The sequence below is a fragment of the Perna viridis genome, chromosome 2 (assembly GCF_037379345.1).
Source record: "Perna viridis isolate PV_CMFRI_1.1 ecotype Kerala chromosome 2, ASM3737934v1, whole genome shotgun sequence".
Lineage (NCBI taxonomy): Eukaryota > Metazoa > Mollusca > Bivalvia > Mytilida > Mytilidae > Perna > Perna viridis.
The window spans coordinates 15,364,326-15,378,583 of NC_142446.1; the positions used below are offsets into that span (position 1 = coordinate 15,364,326).

Consider the following 14,258-nt stretch of genomic DNA (forward strand, 5'->3'; position numbering starts at 1 on the left):
TTTTTTTTTAACGGGACTTTGTTTAAAATGTACAGTGAAAAGAATAATGGTTAGTATTGAAATTCAATTATCAGACCAAAAGACACATTTTAACAAAAACAATGGATTAATCTAAATATGAGTTAATAATGTGTGTCCCTTCTGTATAGAACTCAATGATAAAACTCCCCTGTCTCCAGAATTGAAATTGCCAAATATTTTTCTTTGATGGCTAGTGATTTTATTACAGTATTCATGTAAGCTTCTTAAGATGTAGTTGTACTAAATGCAATGAATTTGAACGTATACTCTTCCGCTGTCTTATTTGTATTCTTTATTTGTGCAAATATCGTAAATTTTAGAAATGCACATATACATGAAAATTTAAGAAATGTAAGTTAAATTTCCTCGTACAGCTAGAAATTCGCCCTTTTTATTCCTTCTTTAAAAAAACTTCCGACACAGATCTGTGTAGTATTTAATGATGATGGAATATTTGAACAATAGTTTGCGTTTTAACCCCCATCATCCGTATGTCAACAGTTTATTTGATAGTGACACTAATTGTTTCTATTTCCTCTAAACCATCATATAGTCACACTGTATCGAAGAAGATAATTTGTTTCCGAGGTAGGAGTCCCAACATAAATACAGCTGACAACGACAAGGATCGTGTATTTTTAGCCAATTTATGCATTCCCTTTGTATGGCCTTAACAGTTAAAGAATTTCATTAGTTACATGTGTGTCTTAACCAATTGATTTATTTGCATAACCATACTTAATTCAACAGCGATGAGTTAATATTTGTTTTTTTTTTTTTTGTCTTCTGAAAAACGAACCTTTCAGATGCATGTACTGGTAATCCTGAAAATGTTCAGGAAAATCACCGTACAACGTACAAATTCTGATTCATTATTTTATTGAAAGTACAGTGTATAATAACTGTTGTTGGGTAACCTAAAAAATAAAAGTTTCTGCTCTCCCACTCTAAACCAAATAAAAAAAGATCTTAAATAAAAAATGGTTGGTTTCTTTTATGCCTGAATGTGGAAGCAGGATGAAGCACTACACAGAATATATCATATATAATTATTGTCACAATTTATGTAAATTCTTGAACTGATTACAACAATAATATAATTTAAATTGTAGTCATACTGGAAAGTGTACAGAAAGGCTGCAACGATTCTAACAAACTTTTTGGACGCATAGTGTCCATCTACTTATTACGATAATTTCGATGACCTTTTTTCACTATCCCGAATCATCTGGCACATATTTACAGTTATAATCTTTGACCGAGAGGTCGTTTAATTATTAACGTTCACGTACGGTTAGCAATTTCCCGGAACATGTGGGCACGCAAAAGGGAAAATCTTGGCTAACCCCGATGCATTGCGACAACCAAGCAACACATTATGAAATTGTAGTTTTTCTAGAAAGATTTTGTTTTTCCCACCATTTCTGATGGTAGTTGGTTCGATGTCGTTATATACAAATCAATTATTTTAAATCTTATTCCGTTTTCGAGCAAGTCTCATTCTTGGGAATAAAGCTATTCTCATGGTTGTGTTTATAACATATGAAGTCACTTGATGGCATATATGTTACTGTATCGAAGTTGCCATTTTTTTTGTATAAAAACAAAAACGAAAGAAAAATCGCTCGTAAACAAAGAACATAGATTTGAAAAAATAACATAAATAAAATAGATTGTATGACAAAACTGTTAAAAATCTACTTATTTTGATAACATTGAACCGACAATTATTTCTTGTAGCTACAAAAATCTAGTAGTAATTTTTAATTATACACCAGTTACATCGGATGTTAATATTGAAGATAATATTCCTTTATCATGAGACTGTACAATATCCAAATTTAGATATAAGCCCTGTTATTTCCGATGACCATAACATCTTCGAAGACCGAGAGGTGATAAACTTTTTGAACAAAAAGGACCTTAATACCGTCCACTTTCAAAAATAGACTGCGCACAGGTCGTACATACAGAGAGTCAAATAGTAAACAATCACATTACTCACACAACACTTGAATTCTGTACATGCTTTGGATAAGCCTGTGGAAAATGTGGACTGTTTTGTTTCTGTCTGGACAGAATTTATATCCGTTTCGGCGATAAAATTTATCGGTAGGTTGTAGCAATTCCGATAGGCTCTAATTCTGCTCTTTTAATAGTAGATCTATTTTCATATACTTATCGCTACCTTGATGAAATTTTTGCGCCGAATAATATTTTTTCAAATACACTGCTGAAATTTACCATAAGGAATTAACTTTAAATAAAGCTGATAAGGACAGTTTTAATTGTCCTTTTCTTTTGGATGTTTCGATTTCATAAGGTAAACTCAAAACTAAAATTTACCACAAGAGGCGCGATTTCTCGCTTCAAAGTGTCAATTTTCCATTCCTGTATTGGAACGTTCCTTTGGCTCCGTCATATGAATTATCGAAACATCCATATCCAATGATGTATAAATAAAGCCCGAAAGTTTTAACAGAATCCTATATATTGGTATGGAAAATTATTTGAGTAAATTTATCCATAAGGGTTATATTCACTATATCATTGTTAAATCTTTGAATTATGTTATTATTGATTCTAATATTGAGTATCTTATTAATAAAATTAAATATTAATTAACTTTATTACATTTCGTCCTACTTCCTGCCGACATTTTTCATCTTGGCATTTGCACGAAGACCTTGTTTTTCTTAAGACATTTTTTGATATATTTTCAATAAATCCTGTTCGTTACATATTTTATTATATCCTTTGGACGAGTTTTTTTTTATACTTTTGTGCGAATAAAGTAGGTGTGCTGACCACGTTTAACCCCGCCATATACTTTACGTCGAGGGATTTGACATGCATGTATCAGTCACAATACACAGTATCGCAATCATACTTAAAATTGCTTCTTGATTGGTAATGACATTTTTTTTTTTAAGTTGAATGCCTTGTCTATATAGGACTGACTTTTTCTACTTCCTTTATTTATTGAAAACACAAGGAATTTTATGACATCCTTCATTACTCAACAGTTTTAAAATTCTATTTTTGATTGTCATTTTCTTCAATTTAATAAGATCTGATAATATTTTCTGTAATATAATTCTGCCGTTTTGTTGTATCAAAAATACATTTAATGAAATATGAAACGGCAATCAGGAATTATATTCAAAAGCACTTCATCCCCGACCCCTTAGTCAATATCCCCTCTCACAACATATCATTTTCAGTCAATACAACAATATTATGTACATAGAATTAGAAGTGTCAGTTCTGAAGTATGCTGGATTTCTTTGTTTGCAATAACAAGTAAATATTCATAAAATGAAACCTCTGAAAGGTTATTCAGGTCGGAATAATCATCTATGATGTACCTCAATTATCTCTACATCCGGGCTCTAGGTGTCAATGTATCTGTCACGTGGAACCGTAAATGGAAGTGACAGTACTTTTTCTTTAAACATTATTATACTTATTAGGATATGGCATTACTTCACAAAAAAGAAAATGGTATGTGAGACGATGAAAAAGTTAGTATACAGTGTCATCACAAGTTTTGTCATGACTCCTCAAACATATTTAATTTCTCGTGATCGACAACTATTAAAATATTTACTTTAAAATGAAGACTTTACATTATTGTGTTTAGATGAAATTGGATTTGAAACCATTAGGATAACTAGGCATTTGTCTGATAAAATGTGTATAGTTTTATTCTCCAAACACTTGGTAGCGAACTTCAAGTCTTCCACAAATGGATGTCTATTTTTTTTTTGCTAAAATATGTTCTTGATTATTTCAATCATATTATTGTTTTTTTTCTTTAGTTACATAGTTGAATCAAAGGGGAAGTTATTATCAACACATATCCTTAACTGTCTTAGGAACCTATTAGATAAGTTAAATAAAGTAAATATGATATATACACACATATATATATATATATATATATATATATATATATTACAGCACGAAGGCCTCGACTCGGGCGCTGATATTGATCGAGGGTGATACGGCATCTGATACATATTTTGCCATTTAATATATACATTTTAAATAGGAGAGTATTACAGTTTATATTCAAATACTGTCTGTGAAACTCTGCAACCAAAATAACACAGGATTCCGAGTAAGGTGCGATAAAGTTTCAATCATGCGATAAAGGGGTATGATAAATATAGAACTCGACGAGCGCATGAGCGAGTGGAGATATTCCACATGATAATGTCAGTATCAAAATCCAATAATTGCATTTTTTATCATTTGTGATGTACTTTCAAAGAAAAATCAAATAGTGCGACTAAGAACTATTGGTGCGTGACGCCATTTTCATTCAAAACTCAAAAGAAGGTAATATAAGTGTGGCACAGCCTAAAACTGTTCATCGTACTTCTAACGAGCAAAGACGTTCAGTCAAACCGGTACAGATATCAAACAGACCGGCAGAAATGAGTCAGGAAAGTGAATTCAATGTGAAAGTAGATAAACTAGTTTCACATTGATATATGCAATTAAAAAAAAAAACAAAAACAAGAAAACAAAAAAATTATAAAAAAAATTATTTATAGTATGTAGATCCGGTACGCTGAATTATTAAAAACAATGGACAACCGTTTACCTATCCTTCCTTGCACTTTTCATCCAGCAACCAAGTAAACAACCGTTTACCTACCCTATCTTGCACTTTTCAGCTAGCGTCGCCTTTTTAATTATTTTACAGACGTAAGAAAAAATGTTTTAAGTGCGATGCTCGACCTACAGCCTACAACTGAGCATCCCACTTATACATTTTCCTTACATGTTATGTCGTTGAAAAATGGAACGATATACGTCTAAACAAGACAACAAAATTATGAATGGATGATGATTTAAATAGTATATATGTTTAATGTTTTAAAATAACTACATTTTTTAACTTTTAACGTCGTATTATGGTATTATTTGACATAAGAAGCCTACCGTTACGTACGCATGTATAATATATAATAGTACATGATACATTAAAGGTTCGATAGATATGTTGTCTAAGAAGAATGATTATACACAGGCAAACAATAAGCATCCTTTACGGTATTTCAATTTCCTTAACATCAGACATTTGACTTGGGAATCATATTTATGTTTTAACTCCCTTTGGGTTCAGGAATCTTGGAACTTAACGTATGAAGGAATTCCCCCATTTACTTGAATGGTGGTATTATGACAGTTTATATTTCTTTAATCACCATAACAGATAGCGATGCGACATCTAAGCTCATCAAATGAAGGTATCGGATTTACCTGATGGTTGTAACCTGACAGATTAAGAAGTAATTTCCTGACAGAGGATAAACTAACAGGAAATTATGTCGGTGGTACATCACGGATACATCTGTAATAGTTAATTAAGCTGTGCATCACCTGGATATAGGGATTTGTTAAATGATATCTTGTTTTACAGACTGTTATTAAGTCCTCTTGTTCAGGCTAGGATGTATACCTTAGGCTGAAGTTTTTTTCTGTACACTAAATTTGTATGCATTCAGTTAGTGCAATTGAGAAATGAGAAATGAAGTTTGCATCATCTTCAGATAAAATGCAACCATCTCCTTCAATTTGTCAAAGCACCTGTTAAGGTGTATCTGAATTTGTTTTGGTGGTAGCGTTTTTATTGGCTGAAAATAAAGTTTATACGTTTTAGTGTGCATGTGTGTGTAAATGAAGTTGATATTCAACAATCGAGGAAATACTTCATAAAGTACAAATATGTACATATACGAAAGTAAGTTAGCAATTATGGACGCCTAACGATGTCAGTGCATTTTATTAAACTCTTAGAATAATTCAATGAGCTATAATAATCATTAAGAATCAGAATTTGTCGGTAAGTTGATTGCTATATTGCACATACATTTTATTTATGAAAACAACAGGTGCGGATTTCTTTTTCACTCAGATTTATTCTGAAACAAGAAGTGGTAGTGGATATCTTACAACCTTGTCTGCTTCACACGTTCGCCAGGTTCCTATCGTAAAAAGTCTGGAAAACCAGATTGAAAAATCCTTTAACCCACGAACTATTGTAGCTATCTGAAACTTAAACGCTGCACACCTCATGATTTGAAAGCCCAACTTATTACTCGGCCATAAAGCCCCCAACAATTATGAGAACTTTTCAGCGACCATGACAACACTTAAGGGTCTCGCATGGTCGACATATACGGATATTCCACCAACAGATCTGTTATTCTTCTTTTTTTACTTCATATCTATGGAGTTATCATTAATGTATGTATATTTTTTTTTATACTTTATGGTTGTATGAGTACAGCTACGTCACCTCTATTTTAGTCCTGATGCCCTAGTTCTTACATGCAGGAATTATTCAACAAAATCTGTATTGTTAATAAGATGTAAGCATATTGTTTTACCCACAAATTGCAACCATACAAAATGCAATTTATTGGTATTAGCTCACAGGAAATAAGGTAAATGCTTATGAATGAAATAATAATAATTATTTAAACGTTTTTAGATCGGACTTGTATGATTTAGCTGGGTAATCACAACGCAATGTGAGGTTAGGGACTTAAAATTACACACACACGCGCGCGCACATATTAAAATTTAGGAAAACAATCAATTAAGGCAATAAAGATAAGTAAAATGACGATTTTTTTTTGCACATTTAAATCTAATTATACAAAATGGTAGTACTTGAAAAAAAAAAAAATAATAAATATATATATATATATTTATATATATATATATATATATATATATATATATATATATATATATATATATATCCTATCTGGCAGAGTGATCTAGGGTGCTGAACTTTGTGCAGGCGGTGTTGCCATAGATGTTACAGCGGTACGAGTTCGAGTCCCGGGGAGGGCACGACAAAAAATTTGCATCGTAAACTTGACAGTTCTAATTACATCGTTTGGAATTTTCAGACCCTTCTATAAGTTAACATTATCTTCCCTGTATCAATTTGATCCGATTGAGCAGTGCAGCGAATACAGTCGTCATATATATATGCCTTGTTTGGTATCCTCTTAGGTACTTAAAGAATTTTAAATATAATTCAACATCACATATATCAAAAATGGATGTATCAGTGTTTTTTTCCTAATTCAGTTTATTTTTATGTCAAAATTGGTATACTTACAATATTCATCACTTTTATATATTTCTCCAAAACAAAGAAAAAGAAAAGAAAGAAAACAACAATATCACTAAAAGTGTGTCATTGGGAAATCGTTTCTTTTTTTACTAATTGTTGCCAAATATAATCATTTTGCCTGAAATGTCAGTTTCACTCCTTCCAATTGAAAGTTACATGTGATCAAGCACCTCTTCAGGGAAGGACCATGTAATTTGGTAGAAAAAAACACAGGTGCTTGCTTCAAACATGAGCGCCCTTTCAGATCGCTCTTTTCTGTTCAACAAATAATGTCAGGATTAATCTCATTACAATAGAAAGGTAAACTCACTTGGACCCAGTAGGACTGGATAATTAAGTGTGAAAAATAATATGGCGTTTAGATGAAACTTCAGTAACTGATGACATTGATTTCGAAAAAGAGGAGTCTTGTGAAGAATAACAATAGTAATACAGAGCTACTCTAGAGCCGATTAGAGGGTGTAACTGCTGCATTTTAAACTAGGACAGAATATCAGAGAAAGCCGCAGATTTTGGGGATAATTAGTGATGCACTTCTACAAACAGATGCAGTGAAGTCAAGAACTGGTTCTAATAGATCAAAAGGATTGAAAAAAAAACAACAGAAGAGCATTTATTTTAGTATAAAGTTGAACGTACATGGAACAATTCTTTTGGTCGTGAATATATGAGTACACGGGTTGACAAAATGATATTGATGAAATTTGCGCGCGTATTAACCCGTTTTCTTTCGTTATAATATGCTTATTTTCCGACAGTTATTAAAACAATATTATGCTCAATCTTAGACGAAGTTCGTAATTAGGAATCTATTGTAGTAAGGGAGGGAACTATAGAAGGTTTAAAATGTTTTGCCATCTCTAAATACAAAACTTTGAAAGTGAACTCGGCAATTTATTATGGTATTAACGAAGGATCAGTTCGACACTGTTGTAAACAATGATTTATTTTTATTTTTATTTTTTATTTGTGTTTCTAATGGAACTGAAAACTTTATGATTCTTACTTTTTCTTAATAATGTTTAGCAGTAAAGATAACAAAATAATTAAAGCTAAGTACATGCGGTATTTTTGTAGTTTATTTTCTCTTTCGATTTGTAATCCAAAAAAGGGTCAGAGTTGTTTTCGTATTTTATATAGCGTCATCACTGAAATATCATCATGTTAAGCGTTATTTATAATCTGTCTCACCTTCATCGACCTTCTCGCTTTTTAATTTCTAGCTTTTGCTGCTGTTTTGTTTTTTTTTTTTTCAGGACGACGGCCGTATTTTAATCAGTACAATGCATGCATGGTTTTGCAGATTTATTGAAATGGTGCGAACAAGAACATACTAGATGCCAAATTAAACGCGATATATTCAACTTGACATTCGAATGATGACCCGATTGTGCATATTAGGAACTGGTCGACTTATGTAAAATCACATGTAAAATTCGAAGCTACATGTGTTTTATTGTTATTGCAAGAAATATTCAAAGAATCTCTAGTTAAGCATTTACTTATGTTAAAAGTAAATATTAATTTATTTTCAGTTAATTTTCAAGAGCATTTTAAATATTGTTGTCCTTTATTTACTGTTTCTTATTTTTTTTTATAATTTTGTCACAGGTTGCTTGTAGCAGGGTTTGAAATTAAGAATTCACAAGATAAAATGTCAGGTTCATATAAAAAATCTTACTTTCCTGTGATACCACAGGAAGTGGCAGTAGACCGCCATGTCATGCTTGCCTGGTTATTTTTGTTACCAGTTTAACTGTCCATACAAATGTTGATATATTCAAATAACTACTGTTTTGCTCCACTTCTCTGCTTTCACTCCGGATCGAGGGGCCCCGTGCAGGTCCGGGTGTTAAAAGAATAGGCCTGCAGCAGCGCTAAGCTTGTCGTAAAAGGCGACTAAATAGTGCTCAGAACCCTAGCCGGGGCTAGGGCGCTTTGCCCACAGAGCAACTGGGATGTGTGCCCCAGGTGGTGGAATGGGGTACCCCTGGCGTGTTACATGCTGGGGTTGTCGGGCTATAATACGGAAAACCTGACCGTAAACCATAGTGGTGCACCGTGTTGGGAAAGATGCCACGTTCCTCCCACGTTAAAGAACCCTACTGTGGTATTCTCCCGGAGTAGGAATCATAGGGCTCCGCCACAGGAGGCTAAATTGCCCGACCCTACCCACCTCTCCCTATTTCCAGTGGCAATCAAAATTTGTCGACCCCATTGTCCTTGTGTCCCATCCCTTTTTCATTTCATCATCATTTCATGTTCATTTTATCATCAATTTCATGTTCAGCGTCTGAATATAGCTGAAATATTGCTGCTCGGACGTTAAACCCCAACAAACAACAAACAAACAAACCGGATCGAGGGGTGTGTGATGTAGGACGGCGGGTGTGCGAACATAATTTCTCTCTTGCGCATATGCTTTACCAAGAGGAACCTATAGTATTCATTGTGCAGGGATTTGCCCGGACATGCTAAAAACGGGTATATCTCTAGGTCTGGTCAGAACCCGGTAAAATATGTAGCTGTGGCCGTTTTTCTCCAATATACTGTTTTTATGTTTCTTCCAAAAAGCTTTGTTTTTGAATGAACGACTCATATATTAACCAGACATTCATACTAGGTTTACATCGTATCACACCGTACCTTAGCTACATGATTTCACAATGGACATAAGCAAGATCACAATCTGCCCTAGATCAAGGACGTTATATTTAGTTAGTGTTTACTTCTTGTTCTTATATTTTAGACCATATAATGAGGTCTAATATTTCCGCTTTTTTTAACATTTCTTATATGTGCACTTGTAACACTTGATTTTATGAAAATTGAATTATCTTCTTAACATAAATAGCGATCTTATATTTACAGATATAATTTATAATTTATTAAATAACTATTTTAAGAACGTAAAAAAATTACTGAAATGAATGAATTAGCCAGAGAAACATTAACAGCGAAATAAAAAATAAAATATGAAAAAATACAACAACAAACAAATACAAGATACACATTCAATTGTTGCTAAACTTTAAATGATAATTGAAACGATGCAGTATTATGTGAAAACCTTTGTGTCAATAGTCAATATTTTCAAAACTTCTTTATCAACTGTACGTACGATAAGCACTGCATTGGTAGCAACGGGTTTTGCAACTATTTGCTCGATGCCATGCAAATCGCAATTAACCTCTATGGATAAAATTTAAAATGAATGCATATGCCATTAAGTAATTACACTAAACAATAATGCAATGAAATTGATTCGATTTCGGAACGTAGAACATACTAGTATATCGGACTTTTCCGAAAAATAATTATACCTTCCGTGCAAATACAAGGATATATTGCACGGTTATTTTTATTCGATCCGAAAACCAGCACATGAATCACATGATACTAGAAATACACACTGTTACGGTTGCACTAGATCTATGGTCTTCTGTATTAAATTGATGTTTTTGATTTCACGCCATACTCAACATGCGATTTCACTTTGGAACAGGTAATTTGCTACTTGGATTTGCAAAATTTAGTATTGAGAGTATTTTTCTTTAGAAAAAAGGTTTTCATGGAAACATTAACGTTGACATGATATTCTTTCTTTTGAAATTCAAATTATCGTCCTCTTTTATTATGGGTACACTATAAAACTTGTGTTTAGAATAAGAACAGTTAGAGAACATGCTTAGACTTATTAACCCATAACACTTTTGTGTTAAACGTCAGTTTTGGTATATATTTTTAGGCTTAGGACACAAGCTAAGGTAGTACAATACAGTTAGGTCATTTCTGAAAGTTTGGTCTCATTTTGTTGAAATAAAGCTGTTTTGAGGCAGTTCGCACAGAAATTTCTAGTGTTTTGTCAAAAAAGTACATGTTTTTGAAATCCTTGGTGTGTAGAGGTTCAATTAATTTATAAATAATTAAGTTTTTATTCTTATAAAATCCACTAGCCATGGTAACATACTGAAAAAAATATTACTGAGTTTTAGTACAACTCAGGGGTGCCTTTCCAAAACTAACAGCCAAATACTATGTTTTATAAAATATCAGGTACTTAGACACTACCACAGGGTGAAAGCTTGCATGGAGTAGGCGGAAAAAAGGTAATAATAATAAGACCATTTTCTATTCATTCTCTCACAATTTTAATCCAAACAGGTCGTGCGAAATAAGGTATTTTGAGAATCAGCCATCTGATACTGAGGAGAGAACCTAATACGGCAGGGGACTGAACCGTTCCGGATACCATTCTTCATTTAAATTACACCTATTTACCATAACATGTATTACATCTGTCTATGTGTAAATGCTTATCTACATTTAAACAATATATCCACCGAATTTCAACTTTTAATTCTAAGTTTTACAAAATTAGACGGGGGTGACGTGGTGTGCGAAACAGTGCGCCTTAATGTAACTATATAGTGCACCATAAACCATAAACATACCAGTAGATTTGTGCTGAAACGTGTTTATGTATTAAACATTTCATGTTTACTGAACACGCGTACCAATTTAAATACCGCCGCGCCATTTGCAGGGACAAAGCAATTGACTAATTTAAGACATGATTTTGCTTCTGTTAAGATAGAAATGATTAAAAGTCTTTTTTATGTTTTTTTTTTTAATTTCAACTTTCAGACACAACAATACTAGTTTATCATTGTATTCTGAACATTTATTTCGTTGATTGCTTCCTAAACATAATGATAACTTTGATTAATTCTTAAATTGTATTCTAGCCTTAGAATTTTGGTTTATGCTATATGACAGTACACGTGGTGCTTGGGTTGGCTGTAAATCCTTACTTCTTTAACTTCCTCTAACCATTTCGTGGTTAAACTAAAGAATAATCTACAGAGGCTAACTGCAAACTGAACAAACAATGCAAGTAAGTAGGCAACTTTCATCACATTATAACTACATTTGTACATAATTGTTAAAACTCCAATTTTAAGGTAGAGAGGAAAATTAACCTGTCCACTTCTTTTGTATAAGTAGATTATGTGTATTTACACGGTTTCTTGATAAATGTTAAAGAGGTAACGCTTTTCAAAATATACAACTATATATTTGTAAAATATCTTTGTACGATATATCAAACACGTAAGAGTATAAGCTGTATCATTTAAAATTGCATTTCCAATTATTCTTTATTGTTCACAGATATATTGGATTAAATGATTAGAGCTTTTCCCTTCACATCTGCATATCCAAAGTTTGAAGCACATTCATGACGATATGAAAAATAAGCATCTGAAGGCCATACATTTAGGAATGTATAAACAACTGCAATAACAACACATTTATGCCGCGGCTGAATGGGACTTGACGCTAAATAGAGAAGATATACTTATCTAAATGTATTGGGACATTTGTATTTGATGTCAAAAATTTGTATTTGAAATGGCAACTTTCAATGTACTTAAATTTATATTAATATATCACATATTCAAATTAAAATATAACTTTTGTACATGCATTATAAGTGTTTGTTTATATATTTTGTTTATATATCGCATATAATCATATATATACTGAACATCACATGTCAAAATCTGTACCCTCGTCCTATATTTTTCCCCGCGGGTCAGTGGCCCTCTGGGTAATATAAGAGCCTCGGGTTAATACCACATACCGGGTTGATTTTTACATGTAATATTCAGTATATGTATATATATGATTAATCATGTCTTTTCAGTGTTGTCTGTTGTATTAATATTATTTATGCATAAATTTAAGTCCACCTACAAATAGAGAGCGAAATGAAAGTAAAACATGCATTAGATAATTATGCAGTGTAAGTATAATGAAAATACCGTAGTAAATTGCACAACATCAGCTAAACATGTTTAATAACTTGAAAACAAGAATACAAGAGTAAAAGGTAAGAACACATGACCGCTGAACGTGTTTAAGGCTTAACGTGTTCTGAAACACAATTATTATCTTCTTAACCTGCACGTTTGATTTTATTGGATCACGTTTGGGTTTAACATGTTTCCAAGTGAGTTTATGATTATATTTAGACTCTAAACGCATTTTATATTCGCATTCGCATATGATTTACATAATTTCATATTACTACTCCACATTAAGCTGCTGATCGGTTCCGTGTTTACTGTCAGCTTCATAGTTCTAGCTTCATACGAGATCAAAAGTACCTCTTTAATATCGTACACATGTGCTCTACGTGTGATTTTTACTTGTATGAGAACGGGAAGTTTACATAGTCAACACTGCACCAGCTTCAATCGCATGCATCTTCTACTTTAGTGTTTGCTTTACTGCCCATTAACAGTTTTGTCTTCGTCCATCGTTTTTTGTCAAGGAAAGCTATTTATAGCCTGAACTTGACTTAGAGATCGTCGGCAAGTGTGATTCAACCGGAAGTGGATATTGCCACATGGAACCGCCTAAATATTCCGCGGTCTGTTCTGGATCTTTACCCTCCCCCTTTTCCACCTTGCAAATTTACGTTAGTATATCGCTCCGCCGCCGATCAATATGTGATGCTTTATTTTTCGTAAGAGATGGAAGTATCATGACATCAAAGCTTTTGTAATATTTGTTGAATTGCAATATTTCTATGATTATGTGGTTATTTTAAACTATTTGAATTTTGTCTTGGCGAGCAGGACTATTTTTTTTTTCTAATTGACATGACGCAGGTCAAACACGGTACCTCCAATAACCGAAAACAATATGACGTCCAAAGGACAAGTGACTAATTTCTAAGTACTGACTCCATATTGATTAAGACAGACTTTCGTTAGGTATCTGGAAAGTGCTGGAATACTAATAAAAAATTATTTGCAAGTGTGTTTAAATAACACAGTGAGCAATCATACCACCCAAACGTGTTTTATTGAGGTTTTCGGATTTTCAATCTGGTTTCCTTTTTTGTCAATCTTACCAAGGATTTAAATATAGAATACTATCATGACTGTAAAAATCTATTGAGAATGTCGGGAGCTACTAATAAAGGATTTTCGGAGCTGCAATGTACGCTTTTTGTGATGTACAAAAACGTAAATATAGTTTTAATGTTTATGATTACAGTGAG

General features: G+C 32.8%; 1 long non-coding RNA gene across 1 annotated transcript; it reads left to right on the forward strand.

The window, feature by feature from the left end:
• Positions 1–11,077: 11,077 nt before the first annotated feature.
• On the forward strand, positions 11,078–12,536 carry LOC148623792 (uncharacterized). The gene is made up of 3 exons (XR_015920163.1): positions 11,078–11,295; positions 11,935–12,083; positions 12,359–12,536. It is a non-coding gene; the product is annotated as an uncharacterized LOC148623792 (long non-coding RNA).
• Positions 12,537–14,258: the final 1,722 nt, after the last annotated feature.